At 40.3% G+C, this 13,509-nt stretch overlaps 1 protein-coding gene across 6 annotated transcripts in view; it reads left to right on the forward strand.

The window, feature by feature from the left end:
- The window catches only part of LOC126866696 (uncharacterized), a 64,599-nt gene that overhangs the window by 43,549 nt on the left and 7,541 nt on the right, over nucleotides 1–13,509 (forward strand). Inside the window, exon 1 of one of the 6 annotated variants that reach the window (XM_050620595.1) lies at nucleotides 345–683. The exons of the other annotated variants lie outside the window; for them this stretch is intronic. The gene's annotated coding sequence lies outside the window, so the exon portion shown is untranslated. Of the gene's footprint in view, nucleotides 1–344; nucleotides 684–13,509 lie in introns of those variants that run through there. 6 annotated transcript variants of the gene reach the window in all.

A 13,509-nucleotide genomic window follows, 5' to 3' on the forward strand; every position in this document is an offset into this window, starting at 1 on the left:
TTAATCGCGTCAGGAGAAAGGTGGCTGACCTGACACGGATAAATCAAAGGGACGTCGAGCAGACGACAGAGACGCGCGGAGAGCTCGCGTATTTCTAAATCGTCGAGCCCGAGACGCGCAAACGACCAGACGGAAGCGCGTAATACGTACTCGTTGCAGTTAGCAGCCGAGCAAGGTCAACGTCTAACCAGCCCAATCGCGTACTCCACCCGTTGATACTGGCAGCGTTCGATACGAATAAATCATTCGACTGGAATTTGTCGTAAATTCGCGCGCAAACAAACGAAACGAAACGAAACGAAACGAAACGAATTTTACTCGCTAAACGATTATATTTGCTTAAGAAGCAACGAAATAGAAACTCTGGATATAACGACAGCTTCGGCGCGTGTTAACGAGAAAACAGCCTTCGTCGCGTTTGCTGCGCACAATTTGAGAAAAAATTCGTACAGTCTGTATAGTATCTACTAGGCGCACAAATATTCTATTATCCGGTCCGTATTACCCGCTGTAGCCAGAGATTAAGAAGAGACAAAGAAACGAATACTTGGATATCGCGCGGTACAACGACAGGCGTATACGGAGTACAATCTGCGATCTCGATAGGAGGGGACTCCTACTTTCTCTACATACCTTTGCTTCGGACTGGGTCGGCCTTAATCATCGGCAACACCATTATTACGGTACGTTTATTCGCAACCGCTTATTTCGTCGCGATTAATTAATTCTCGGCTGACTCTGGCTAGCAGACACTCGTAACCTCCTTCGATCCCTTTTACGGAAGGTAGTAAAAGCCCCGTCGTTCCCGCCGAGTTGCTTTTCACGAAATCCACCGCCTGTCGCGATTCCCAGAAACTCGGAAAGAAAATTATTTAAGTAATCGACTGTAACACGATCGCCGCCGATACTTTCACCCGCTAGAGATCATGCGACGTGATCAACATCTTAATAGCGTGGAGAAGGAGGTTTTACCGGCTATTAACAGCCACGAAATTAACTCTGCATTGGCATATCGCGCTCTCTCGTTCGCCAGACTGCGGATTCTCCTCCGTTTCTGCCATATTCGAAGATGCAAACATGCAAATATTAACAAATTTCCATATATCCGTTTAGTTTCGATTAGAAAAGTGCTTATCGTGCTTATCGATCAAAAATAAAACGACAACCGCGTTTTACAACTTGAACGTTACAATGATACGTTACTTGAACGAAAATACAGCCTCAGCCACAATACAGTTTACCGCAGCCTACGATCAAGAGATCATCGCCACCAGTTAAAATTTACCAATTTTCGTTTCATTTCCATTTAACGTTTTCCATTAAGCGCAATTAAACGAGACTTTCTACACTTTTCTCGAACATCCTGATTTAATACGTTTATTTTCTATTATCGTTATCGTTATCCTACTATTGTCATTTTATCTTTCAATAAGGTTCGTGTCGACTATATATGGTACGACGGTTAGTAGACAGGCACAGATATCCGTTTAAATTCTATCTTTTAGTTACGTTTACAAGGATACGAATTTGCACGAGTGTCCGAGGAAGAAAATGTTAAATATGAAACGCAAAGATCGTTTACTTTTACGCTAAAAGAAACGTATGCTTTCGTATTCCGATTTTATGCATAAAGATTTTCTCGGAACGTTAAAAAAAATGTGTTTCTTCGCAGAAACACGGCAAAGACGTTCGAACACATCGATCTATTGTCCGTGAACGCCGATATAATATTAAAGCGAAAGGAACACGTATTCGACGTTTCTTGCAAATATGCGGATAAATTGTCCGTCCTTTGTAGCGTTAACATTAATTTTAACAGCTACGTCGATCAAATTTGTCGTTACTTTTCTCAACGGATACCGTAAAGTCCGAGTTTATAGAACGATACTTGTAGCGCTGGTCCGTCGTTCAATTTATTCGATTTAACAACTTCCAGTTTTGCCTGCAACTCGTTCTCGCTGACCTTCGCGCCGCTTTCGAGAAGAATGCAAATAGATCCAACCGAATATCACGATTTTTGACTTTCTGTAATCACGTTCGAAACACGGTTCTTCGTCTTCCGTAAGCAGCAACTCTAGACAAGTCGCGATAATAGGTACGGTAAAGCGACGAAAGAGGAAACCGACGACTGATTTTCTCTTCCATCAAATATCTTTTTTTAATTCTATTTTTATCCTGCTTATTAATCTAGAATCTAGGATCTAGACCCTAGGACCTGGGTTTCTTCTATATAAGAACTATACGTTATTTTGATTTGTAAATTAGATATCGATAAGTTGCGATACAAGTAGAGACAACTTATTGTCAATACGACACGGTAGTAAAATACGATGGCAGAGTAATGGACAGATTTGGTAAAATGACTATGCACTTGCGTAGATCTCAAGTCGTACGACGTTATAGAGCGAGACAGAAAAAATCGGTATTCGTTTACCAACGAAGAAATAAAATTCCGTAAATTCAACTGCGTTAGATAGGCTGTCGGCGGATTCAACATTTGTCGATATAACGTTAAAGGAGACAGATGCGTCGAACCGTGTTACATTGGTTTATTATCTGTCATCCGGTACGAGAACGGCTCGTTCGAATCGAACGAATTGAAAATGATCTGCGCTTGACGATAAATAAATAAAATATCCTCTATATAATACAAAGTTTGGCGTTTTATTGGGTATAAGCGAGATGGCAGGGAAAAAATCATCGTTTTATACGTATCGCTGCATTCGTTTGTTTCGAGTCGTAGAATACTGTACCGCAACCGTAGAATATTGGAATATCGGAAAGTATCCGTTTCAATTATTATGAAAACGAGAAATGTTCGAGCATTATCGCTACTCAGATAGTTGTTTCTTCTACGCATTCATATACAGTAGCAAGAGACCGTGTATTTTTAGCCGTAGTAAAAGCGAAATCATACGTTGCTTCGTTCCAACGAAACGTAGATATAACCTCTTTTTGATCAACGCGTCAATCTTTAACCTTATCCGACGCGAACCCATAAAAACATTGAAAATAGACGTTGCTTCCTCTGCCTTTCAAATTTATATATCTATATATCTGTTTAATAGGTTTTAACCTTAATAACTGCGAATATATGGCTAGAAGCGAGGATAACGTGGCAATTAGATTTTATCGTCAACGGTCCTTTCTTTTTATTCGCAGATTCTTGCAAGAATCAGCAAAGTTGCACAACGTGGACAAATCGACGCGAATCGCGCTGGTACAAGACGCGAAACGGTTATTCATTTTACGCGTAACCACGGACGATCGAAAGGTGTTTCTGTCTACTTTTACCTGGAAATCGTTATCTATCGTTGTGGGTGCAACGAGCGCAGGAGAAATGCGTTAATTCCGTTTCGCAACAGCACGCGTTTCGAAATGTGTCGGAGACAATGAAAAACTCGAGGCAACTGGACGCAACCGAGAAATAACAGAAAAATTCAATAACCACGAAGTCACGTTGCTTCTCCGCTTAGAAGACAAAGTCAACTCGAGTTAAACTTCTGGTACTGGCCAAACGCGATATACTTAACATTCCACGGCGTAACCTATAAGAATATCGATGATGCTCTACGGTATCAAGGTCGATAAAAGACACGCGTACAAACAAAAGATGCTTCGAAATGCGATTGAAAAATCATAAATATAATTTGACTAAAAAGTTTGAAATCTGAAGAAATCTTGGAAGCTTGCGACAAGATTTCAGGTTTGATATCGAGATTAATAAGAGGAAGCTACCTGCGTGCCCATCTATCTATGCTTTTAAAAATCAGAGATAAAGTTTGACCGAGATACTTGAAAACGTAGAAAAGAGAAAATCTTTGAAGCCTTAGATAGAAAATATGATATATCGACAATGGAATGTACATAGGTATAGTCGTTTTGTTTATCCGTGGCTATATCGTAAATAATGGTAATTTCAATTGCACGCGTGTAAGAGAGATATCGATATTCCATACTATTCGCGATTTAACCTGTTGTCTCGTTAATTGGCTAACTTTCCGTTACAGCCTTACTTGCAGCCCGTATATTCTTTGCAACGTTTAGAAGGCGAAACAAACCTCTATATAATAAAAATACGAATTTTAACTTTTCGCGATTTATTGATCGACGATGCGATAATAATTTCAGCTTATCGAATTTTCTCGATATACCTGGAAATATATACGTATCGGGTAGAAACTCGATATACTCGATAAATCTTGTTTCCTTTCAACTTTAATAAAAGCTGGCGAACGTTCCCCTTTTGGGGAATTAATTGGTTGGAGAAACACCATATATCCGAAGGGTTGCTGCCCTGACCGGTATATTTAAAATGATCTTACCGTACTCTTCGAGTATTTCAATTACGAAACGACATCCGTTATTATTATCCATTAAAATGCTACGCGACAGTGAAACTTACTTTTCACACTTGGATAGATGGATGGGCTTTGCCGTATTCGTTAATGGTCGTTTCATCGACGATACAGTTGGATAATAAATGGATTTCATTCGACGCATGACTAATCGTCGACTGTCTACGGTATCTATGAGTGACGGTATCGAAGCACAAAAGCGTCGTTAACGTACCGCTATTCCAGCAACTTATTGTTTTGCGTTGGAAAATAAATACGCTGTATACGAACGGTGATAACGATCTCCGTCGTTTATTGCCACCAGAGAGACAATTTGCAGCCTGATAATTTCACATCGTTAATATCAATTCATTGGCCGATTATCCTCTATTACTGATAGAAAATTACGAAATTTTGCGGATCAAAAGCGTAAAACGTTGTAAAAAACGTTGTTTCGCTCGTTCATGTTCCCATGTTTTCAGAGATACGGAAAGATATAAGATCGCGGGAAGGAACAGCGAAGGAGTAGCTGTGGAATAGCGAAAAGGACACGAGCGGAAAATATCGTTCGAACGGTAGAACGTTGGTATAATTAGATCTTTGCACGTACTTGCACTACTCACGGTAGATCACACTCTACTCGAGTTCGAATATTACGTACTTTGCATACCTTTCCATATCACGAGTATTCCGTTCATTTTTGCATCTCTCAATTTCCCACAAATCCGTAAACGCGCTAGCAGCTGGCAGTCTAGTTACTCGCTATTTAGTCTACTTGCTTCTGTTACGTTCGCGCGAATTCCCTTATTCGCACGGTTGTACGCTGCTCGGCTTTGACGCTACGAAAGGCTCGAGACCAATACGATGCAACGATCTTTTCCACGAAAATGCCACCTAGGACACGGATTCCTTCTAGCTGCACTGCCCCTTTTCCCCCAAATTCTTGGATATAAAAGGCGTGGAACGACAAGAGCTGAACGGGTTCGGTTAAACACCCGATTCGACCGTTCGACTCCCTGCTAGGAGCGATGTACGCGATACGAAACGCGAACAACAGCACGACCTACGACAGCACCCGCACCGACACAAACAATCGACACAAAAATAAATTCCTTTCTCTATATCCGTGGATACGTTTTAGCGAATGGTCGATCAGTTTTCAAAATTATTGCCTTTTAACGTCGAGTACCAGTGTGTACCTGCGGTAACGTAAAATTCATAACACAATTTCTTCTAGTTATTCCTTTAAGCTAGCCTTTATCGATGCCACCGTTGTTATACCGTTTCTCCTACTATCGCTACGTTATATATCTCCGCGATATTATCAAACACGATTCAAGCTTGTTCGTCCACCGTCGTTATCTTTTATCTGTTTTTAAACGTTCGAACCGTACATTCGCTTATCGCCACAGGATTCCGTGTATCATCTACCTTCTGTCGAGTAGAGCATTTTTCACAGAGTTACTTATCAGCTTATCTTTCAAATCCACGCGCTCGATACTTGATTTAACGCTCGTGATTACGGTAGATCGTAAAACATTAACTTTCCATTAAAGATACCGCAAACAGGTAGTGGAAAATATGTAACGAAAAGTGCGTCATGAAGAAAAAGTCGCAAACACTCGAGTTACCACGATTTACGGTTCTTCGGGTTTTCATTTCCTGTTATTGTTCTGATTATCGCACAGATGGTCGGAAACCCGACTTTTAGACTCACGATGCCCAAGTACGGAACTTTGTAAGCTCTCGTAAGATCGTTATCGAACGAATAACGAAAAACATAAAGAAAAGCCAACTTATCGATACAAATTGCCTACTGTTTATCTGGACTTTGAGAGTTCGCAGTCACAGAAATGACACAAAGTTTACAGGAATTTCGAAAGGTTTGAAAGTTCCAGTGTTCCATGTTCTTCTTACCATGTTGATCAGTCGAAAGAGATTAGTCAGATTAGTCGGCAGTTCTCGGAACTCGAAGCGCCGAATAATCCGAATAATCGTAAAAAAATGGTAAAAAGAAAAGGAAAATGGTAAAAAAATTATTATTAGTGCGAGTAACAAGCATAGGTGACCGAAATAGCCCTACCACGCTGCAATCGAATTACAACGCAAGTCTGGTTACGCGGATCCGTATCTGCGTCATTCGGATCGTTGGATCGTGACGGTTGGTTAGCTCCACCGATTCGAACGATGGACCGACACGCAGGTCGCGACAATTGACAGAGCAAACGCGGATTTTTCATCTGCAGCACGATGTCATTAGGAAGGCAAACGCTGGAGCGGTTGCACGGCCACCGTACCGTCGCGTGCTGTCGCGTGCTGTCGCGCGTCGGGTCGGCCGCTAGCGGGCCGTAGCTCTCATTTTCTCGAAAACACGATGAACTCGAGGCCGGTCGGCAAAATGGCCGACCGTCTAACGGAAGAAAAATTAACGGGTTGCTAGCATTACCTTTAATTGGATAATACCGAACAGAGTGTTACGGCCTAGCGGTCGTATATACTTTTGCTATACCACTCGTTCTGCAACCGACTGGCTCTCCCGTAGCGACGCTTCCTGTTCCGCGTCGTTCCAGATCGTCCGTTTTTCCGCTTGCGATTCGATACCAACAGCGCGATACCTCGCGTCGTTGGCTCGTTCGATCGTGACGATCATTGTCAACGACGCTGCTGCTGCTTTCTCTCGACGTGTCGAGAATCGTACGATACACATTCGCCAGAAAATCGCTATACCTACGGTGTATAGTAGTCGACGAAGGTATTCCAACGCTTACCACCGAATTTTTTTATCCATTTTTTATCCATTTTTTATTCATTTTTTGGCCACCTATCATACGCATCGTACGAAATTGCGTGAAATTTCGTTAGCAATGTAACGAGTGACACGACTATCGCGAATTTAGAATTAGAAGGTAGAATTTGAAGCAATCTCGAAAAGAAGTTGCAAACGTACGCTCGATGGAAAATCAGTAGTATACCGATGACGATCGGTGCTCTCGCTCTGTGTCGGCTGCCCCGTAGCTTTATTATATGTACGCGATACGTACATATAATCGTATATATGTATCGGGGAGCCGCTTCAGCGGTGGATTCTGCGAAACGAAACTAACGAAAACGATAAAAAGCTGGATCTCGTTCTCAAGTTGTCCAGCAAGCTTCGCGTTCAAATAAAGTGACAGCACCGCGAGATGCTTTGCGAGAGAATCGACCGAGATCGGCGAAAAGCGAAGACGGTAGCCCGAGAAACGGACAGAGTGAGACAGTTTGGACGTAAAGAGGTCGTTTTGAACACCTCTTGCGGAGGTATGCAGATACAGTTTGTCAAGGAAGAAAACAACTAGGTCAACTACGTCAAACAGGGCATCTGTCTGTACGAACGTTTTTTACTCTTTTCATATGCAGAATCCACTGCGAATGCGGGACGCCCTGTATAAGTAGCCCTGTAATCAATAATCGACCGTTCAAATAATACCTTGCCGATCTTTGCAAACTTCAAATAAATACCCTGTAACTTGCATGTACATCTTCGGATCTGTTTGAAATTTCGCCAATACTATCGCGATAGGCGTGTCTCGTTCAAAGTAGTTGAAAGAACGAAATTTTGAAAGAATAGGCGAGAAATCGTTTTACGTATTAAAAGTCATCCTACGTGCATGTATATATTTGTGTATTGCGCGTATCAAATGCGTAAAAATCCGCAGATTACCGTAACCTTTCTCCGGAGATAATGTTATAATTTTATAATAATTGATCGGAGAAGAATCGCGCTATCGAGTTCAAAAAACTATATAGGTGTATAGGTCAATGATAATTTTTAAAACGGACGTTCCATCTATAAGATCTATAAGATGCTATAGCGTTCCACTCCTATATATTTCCTATATTTCCCATATTCTCGATTTTCGTCCTCTTTTAAGCCGTAAAATCTACCCGATTTCGCTCGTGCCACGAATTTACGCCTGCAGCCAACGTTCTTACATATATACTTTTCATTCTTGCGACGACATCGTGTTTGCAAAAACGGCTGAAACTGGAACGGGTGTCGTAGAGCAAACCGGCTAACGGCAGGTATCGCTGGAAATTTTAAACAAGCTCGTTGCAAAATTTCCTACGAATCGTACAGGCTGTAATAAACACGTACGCGCTATTATACGCGATCGTACGGAATCTGAAGAATGCAGCGAATACTAAGCTTGTACGTGACAACAAACGGAGAACGATGGAGCAATCTGTAGTCTCGCGATTGTACTTTGACAGGAGTTTGGTGATATTCGTGGCTTCGTCTTTACTTACATACATACTTATCATTTTTTTATTATTCTAATTAACACGAAACAAAAGCAAACCTTGCACCGATGATCAATCTTAGAAATTTATACACGCACGTTGATCGTTGTCTCGAACTGGCAGAAAGCCTGAAACTTCTTTTCCAGATATGTCGTACGAACGATCGTTGATTTTAATCGGATATCGAGTTCGTAATAAACGCACGTACAACGTCTCGACGCTTTTCGCGCAAACTCTGGACGCGCAAACAAATTCTCGCGCGAATCCTCTCAACGGAAAGACTCGATCTATCCTATGATCACTGGCGATTACGCGGCGCCGTAAACGCTTTTATTCGTTCGAAAAGAGACGATATTTGCGCAAATGGGCAGTTTTAAATTAACAAGTAATAATAAATTCGGCCGGTTTTAAAGAAACGCGCCCACCGAATGTATTCGGGTGGTCGCCAGGCTATATCCTGGGATGGCTATTGACGTAACACAGTTAGACGATAAGCGGAACGCGATAAAGATAATTAGCAGGTTCCAAGACTTTGTACTCGCATACATGCATAGTATGTATAATATCGCGATACTCGAGCAAACGAAAATTTCCACCGGAGCATAAAAATGACAATGACGAATGCTATCGGCGGTGTGAAGAAGACAAAGTGGCCAATGACAGAGGCGTAAGAAACCAGCATAAATGAGAACGTGTAAGAAAACCTGGTGCTAATCCGTTCGTGAGAACCGAGAATATAGACTAATGGCTCGGATTTTTACGATCGTTTGCTCGCGCGGTTCACCTTTATCGATTGTATTCAACCGGGATTCGATTTACCCGAACGACAAGATGTTTCGTAATCGCTCGCCATTTCTCTTGGATCGATGCCTACGAAATGTTGTTTTCTCGGGTAAAATTTAGACGAGTTTAAACGCCGCGCATGGCTGGAATCGTTGTAAACAACGCGTACAGAAAGTATCGGGATATTTGTTTATTGGCGCTTGCCGTAAATGGCAAAGAAACGAGGAAACTTTTAAAAATCACCGGTTAATTTTACAGTTTTCTTGTTTTTTTCGAATTTGGTACGTTGGGCCATTAAACAATTAAATCGGAGGAATATCGTAAACCGTAAACCGTAAACCGTAAACCGTAAAACTGTAAACGATGCGGTAGAAACCGCGTTGAATTTAATTACGAAACCTAAGATTCGTACTTGTTTCAAGTGCGCAGTTTTCGAAACGGACGGAATATGCGCGGAATGTCGGATGAAACACGCAAGTTAATTGGATTCGGTTGCCCGTTGCGCCTGAGAAAAATTTGAATTTCATAGTGCGAGAATATGTATTGACGTAAATCAAGAATTTAACGTTATACGGTTAGCCGCTTGATGTAACGAAAGCAACGAGAAACTAAACTTTGCGCGTAATTACGAATCATGAAATATTTATCGCATTCTTTTCGAAATAATTAACTCGTCTGTTATTTACATTGGAACCACTTTGTCCGCAACGCTATATACTCTATGCGACTGTACAACATTCAAAGAGTCGTGAAACGAAGAAGACGATCGTTTCGTTGGTGACAAAAGCATCGATACAGTTACAATGTTGCGATCATAAAAATTATCGTGCAACAGATAAAGATATCGTGGAAACATTTTCTCGTGCACTTTCTCGTATAACAGTAGAACTCGTAATTGATTATTCTCCGCTACTCGGGAAAACAAAACTCCTTTTAGTCTTCTTTTTCGGAAAAACAAAAGTATTTTTAATCGGCACAGAGTGGTTTTATATTAACGACAGGATAGTTTGTTCTTCGTATTTGCATAGAGAAAAACGTCGATGGTAAAAATACCTGGTGAACGAAGCGCGTAAAACGTGACGAATGAACGAATTCGATGACCGAACATACGAATAATTTACGTTACAAAGTTCCAAACGAGATATCGATTGTTAAAAGCCTTGATTATTTTTTGACCATCTCACGGTTTAACGTCTATCTTTGATTTCGTTTGCTTCTCGTACAAGGCTACGTACAAAGTGCGCATACAAAGAAGCATAAGAGAGACTAAACTCAACGTTGCTGATTTTTCCTTTCAAAAGCAACAGGTTTCTGAATTTGCATAAATTTCATCCTCATTCGAAGACCGACTCGTTCTAACCGAGTAGTTCTAACCGAGTAATTTTCTAATGAAAAATTTCAATAACCATAAAACTATAAGTTATACAAAGGCGAATCGACCTTAAACAGCTCGATTCTAATTATTTCAAATATAATAGCGGTATAGTTTCATCTAGATAGAAACGAAATAACGCGTATTAAAAAGATATAACTTATCTATCTACGAAATCCACATAAAATGAAATTGTAAGGTAAGCTGTATGCTCGCACTTTAAAGATACTACTCGTAACATGCAATTATCTTCGTTTCAGCGACTCCTCGATAGCTGCACTGTTTTTCCGATCCGATTGCTTCCTCTTTATTCGCGATCTCGATCGGTCCCGGTTACGACCATAGTCAAAACTCATCGATCTTGAAATGCGCGCGCGAAACGTCCAATCCGATCGGAGACTAGGTTTTCTAAAACGAGATTTATCATCCGTTTCTTTATATTTTATGTCTTGAGAATATCTAGTTGCTACGATTCCTTCTGTATAACACATACTTCTATTTTACTACATGAATATTTATGAGGATCACCTTATACGTTACGAAATAAATGAACCTATTAAAAATCATACGGCGGAACGAATGGTGCGAGCGCTACGAACGGATAAAGCGGGCACTTTCGTTTCTTCAAAATTTAGAAAATTGCAGCGTATGGACGAAAGAAAATACGGTTATTCGTACTGTTGTTACTCGTTCACGTTCGTGTTAATCCGAGTTTCCCACTTCTTGGCCCACTGAAAGTCGGTTTACGCTACTTTCACCGCAAGACGCGCAACATGGCCAAGTCGATCCGAACAGCGAAGATCTAATCGGGGAAAGGACAGCGTTAAATCTTTATCTCGATATGCATCTAGACGAAAGACTCGCGTGGATCTAACACCGAGAAACCAGCGAAAATAGAAAATAGAAATACGATTCATCGATGTAAATTTATCGAAAAGAATGCCGTAGATGAAACACCGCGTCGACGCAACATTTGCTCTTGCAATCGGTGGATGAATTTACTCAAATGTCGCATGCTTGCTCGATCAAAATATATTTGATAAATGGCAAATGATTGCAATTCTAATCCGGTAGAACATCAATGTATTTCGTTCTCGTTAGAAACGTTATTCTCCGATTGTTTTCCCTTTTCAGTTCGTTCCTTCCTTCCCTTTTCATTTCCAATTAATCTTTTTTTTTCCTCGCGCAAAGTAAAAATGAAATGTATAATTTTATTAAATAGAAAGCGCAGTGCTTTACGTAAGGTGAAAGTCGGCTTTTATATAGGTGCTAATAATATTTATCGATCAAAATTCATGTCAACACGATTAAAATTATTTCCTTGTTGATCACTTAGTAGTATCGCTTTAATTATTTTACTTTGTTTGCCATTTTTTTCCATCGCAGAATCATACATATTTTATTTAAATGAATAAAATTCACACGCCTGTTACGATTTATAATACCCTGCGATAGCATTCTATCGACTGACGTTCCATCGTTTGATTCAACCTATGTTAAAACATAATCGCTTTACTATCGTCGAACGAAGATAGAGCTGCGTGATAATTTCTATTATAGCTATTCTATATAAATTCAGTCGTGCAGCATCGAAGAATCTAATTATAACAACACGAAATAATGTACGTAACGAGCAATTTAATTGGCAATTTAATCAATATACGTAGGTAGATGCAATTAATCGAATTAGCAAATACGGATGAACGTAGTTACACGCGATAATATAGGCTATCGCGTTTTAATCATTGCACGAAAGTATTGCTGAAACGCAGCATTATTTATAAATCTTTCGTAAGCGGACATACCACCAAAATTCTTAAGGCAAATGCTACTTTTTTTTAAACGGACCTACGTATCTTTTTTTAATTAGACCGTCAGCCTAGCCGGTCCCAGACGAGTTCACTGACCCAAGCTATACAAGTTTGCAAAACTCGAAGAAGAATTCCGAGATAGAACATCGGTGAAACGTGTACCTTCTTCGAAACATCGTACATTGTGAAAATAATTTCCATCCGATTCTATATATCTTTTATATCGATTAACTAATTCCGTTGCTTTAGACTTCTATAGTCATTTTCGAGACATTCTACGCGTTCTCGTGCATCGATGTTTGGGTTAGGTTTTCCATTTTCCATTCTTTCGCCGTTGTTGTTCCCTAGTTTCAAATACGTGGCAACTGTTTCTCGATAATACGTTTCTGTCGCGATTACAATCCAAGGAAATAACGAATTAGCGACTAATGGGTTTGACAAGTGGCTCGCATATTTATCTTTATCGTGCCATTGTCTCGGATATTTTTCTTTATCATAAGCGTAATCGATCGTAAATATCGTAAAAATAGATTTTATTCGTTCGATCTAGATATCAATTCTCTCGAGTTCTGCCCGTTATTAGCCACTAACGAGGAATTCCAAGTCTCGCGAAAGAGATAGAAAATCGAGTCGAGTCCGAAAACAATTACAAATCGACTGGAAACTGTCTTAAATAACAAACGATCTAAGAGTTTGAAAATTTAAGCGTAGGCAGGAGGTCCGACGAGAGAAGTATAAATACGAACTCTTCTTCTTACTTCGACGCGCTACAGTCTCCTTTCCAACACGTACAACAGGAATTCACGTTTTAATTGAATTTCGTTCGATTGGAACATAAGCGATAGAATTTGATCGGCGATAATTAATTTGATCGAGCGTTATCAGAAATTTCATTGGAATAAATAAAACTCGTACGAATCGAATG

This window comes from Bombus huntii, chromosome 6 (genome assembly GCF_024542735.1).
Source record: "Bombus huntii isolate Logan2020A chromosome 6, iyBomHunt1.1, whole genome shotgun sequence".
In the NCBI taxonomy this organism is placed as follows: Eukaryota; Metazoa; Arthropoda; class Insecta; order Hymenoptera; family Apidae; genus Bombus; species Bombus huntii.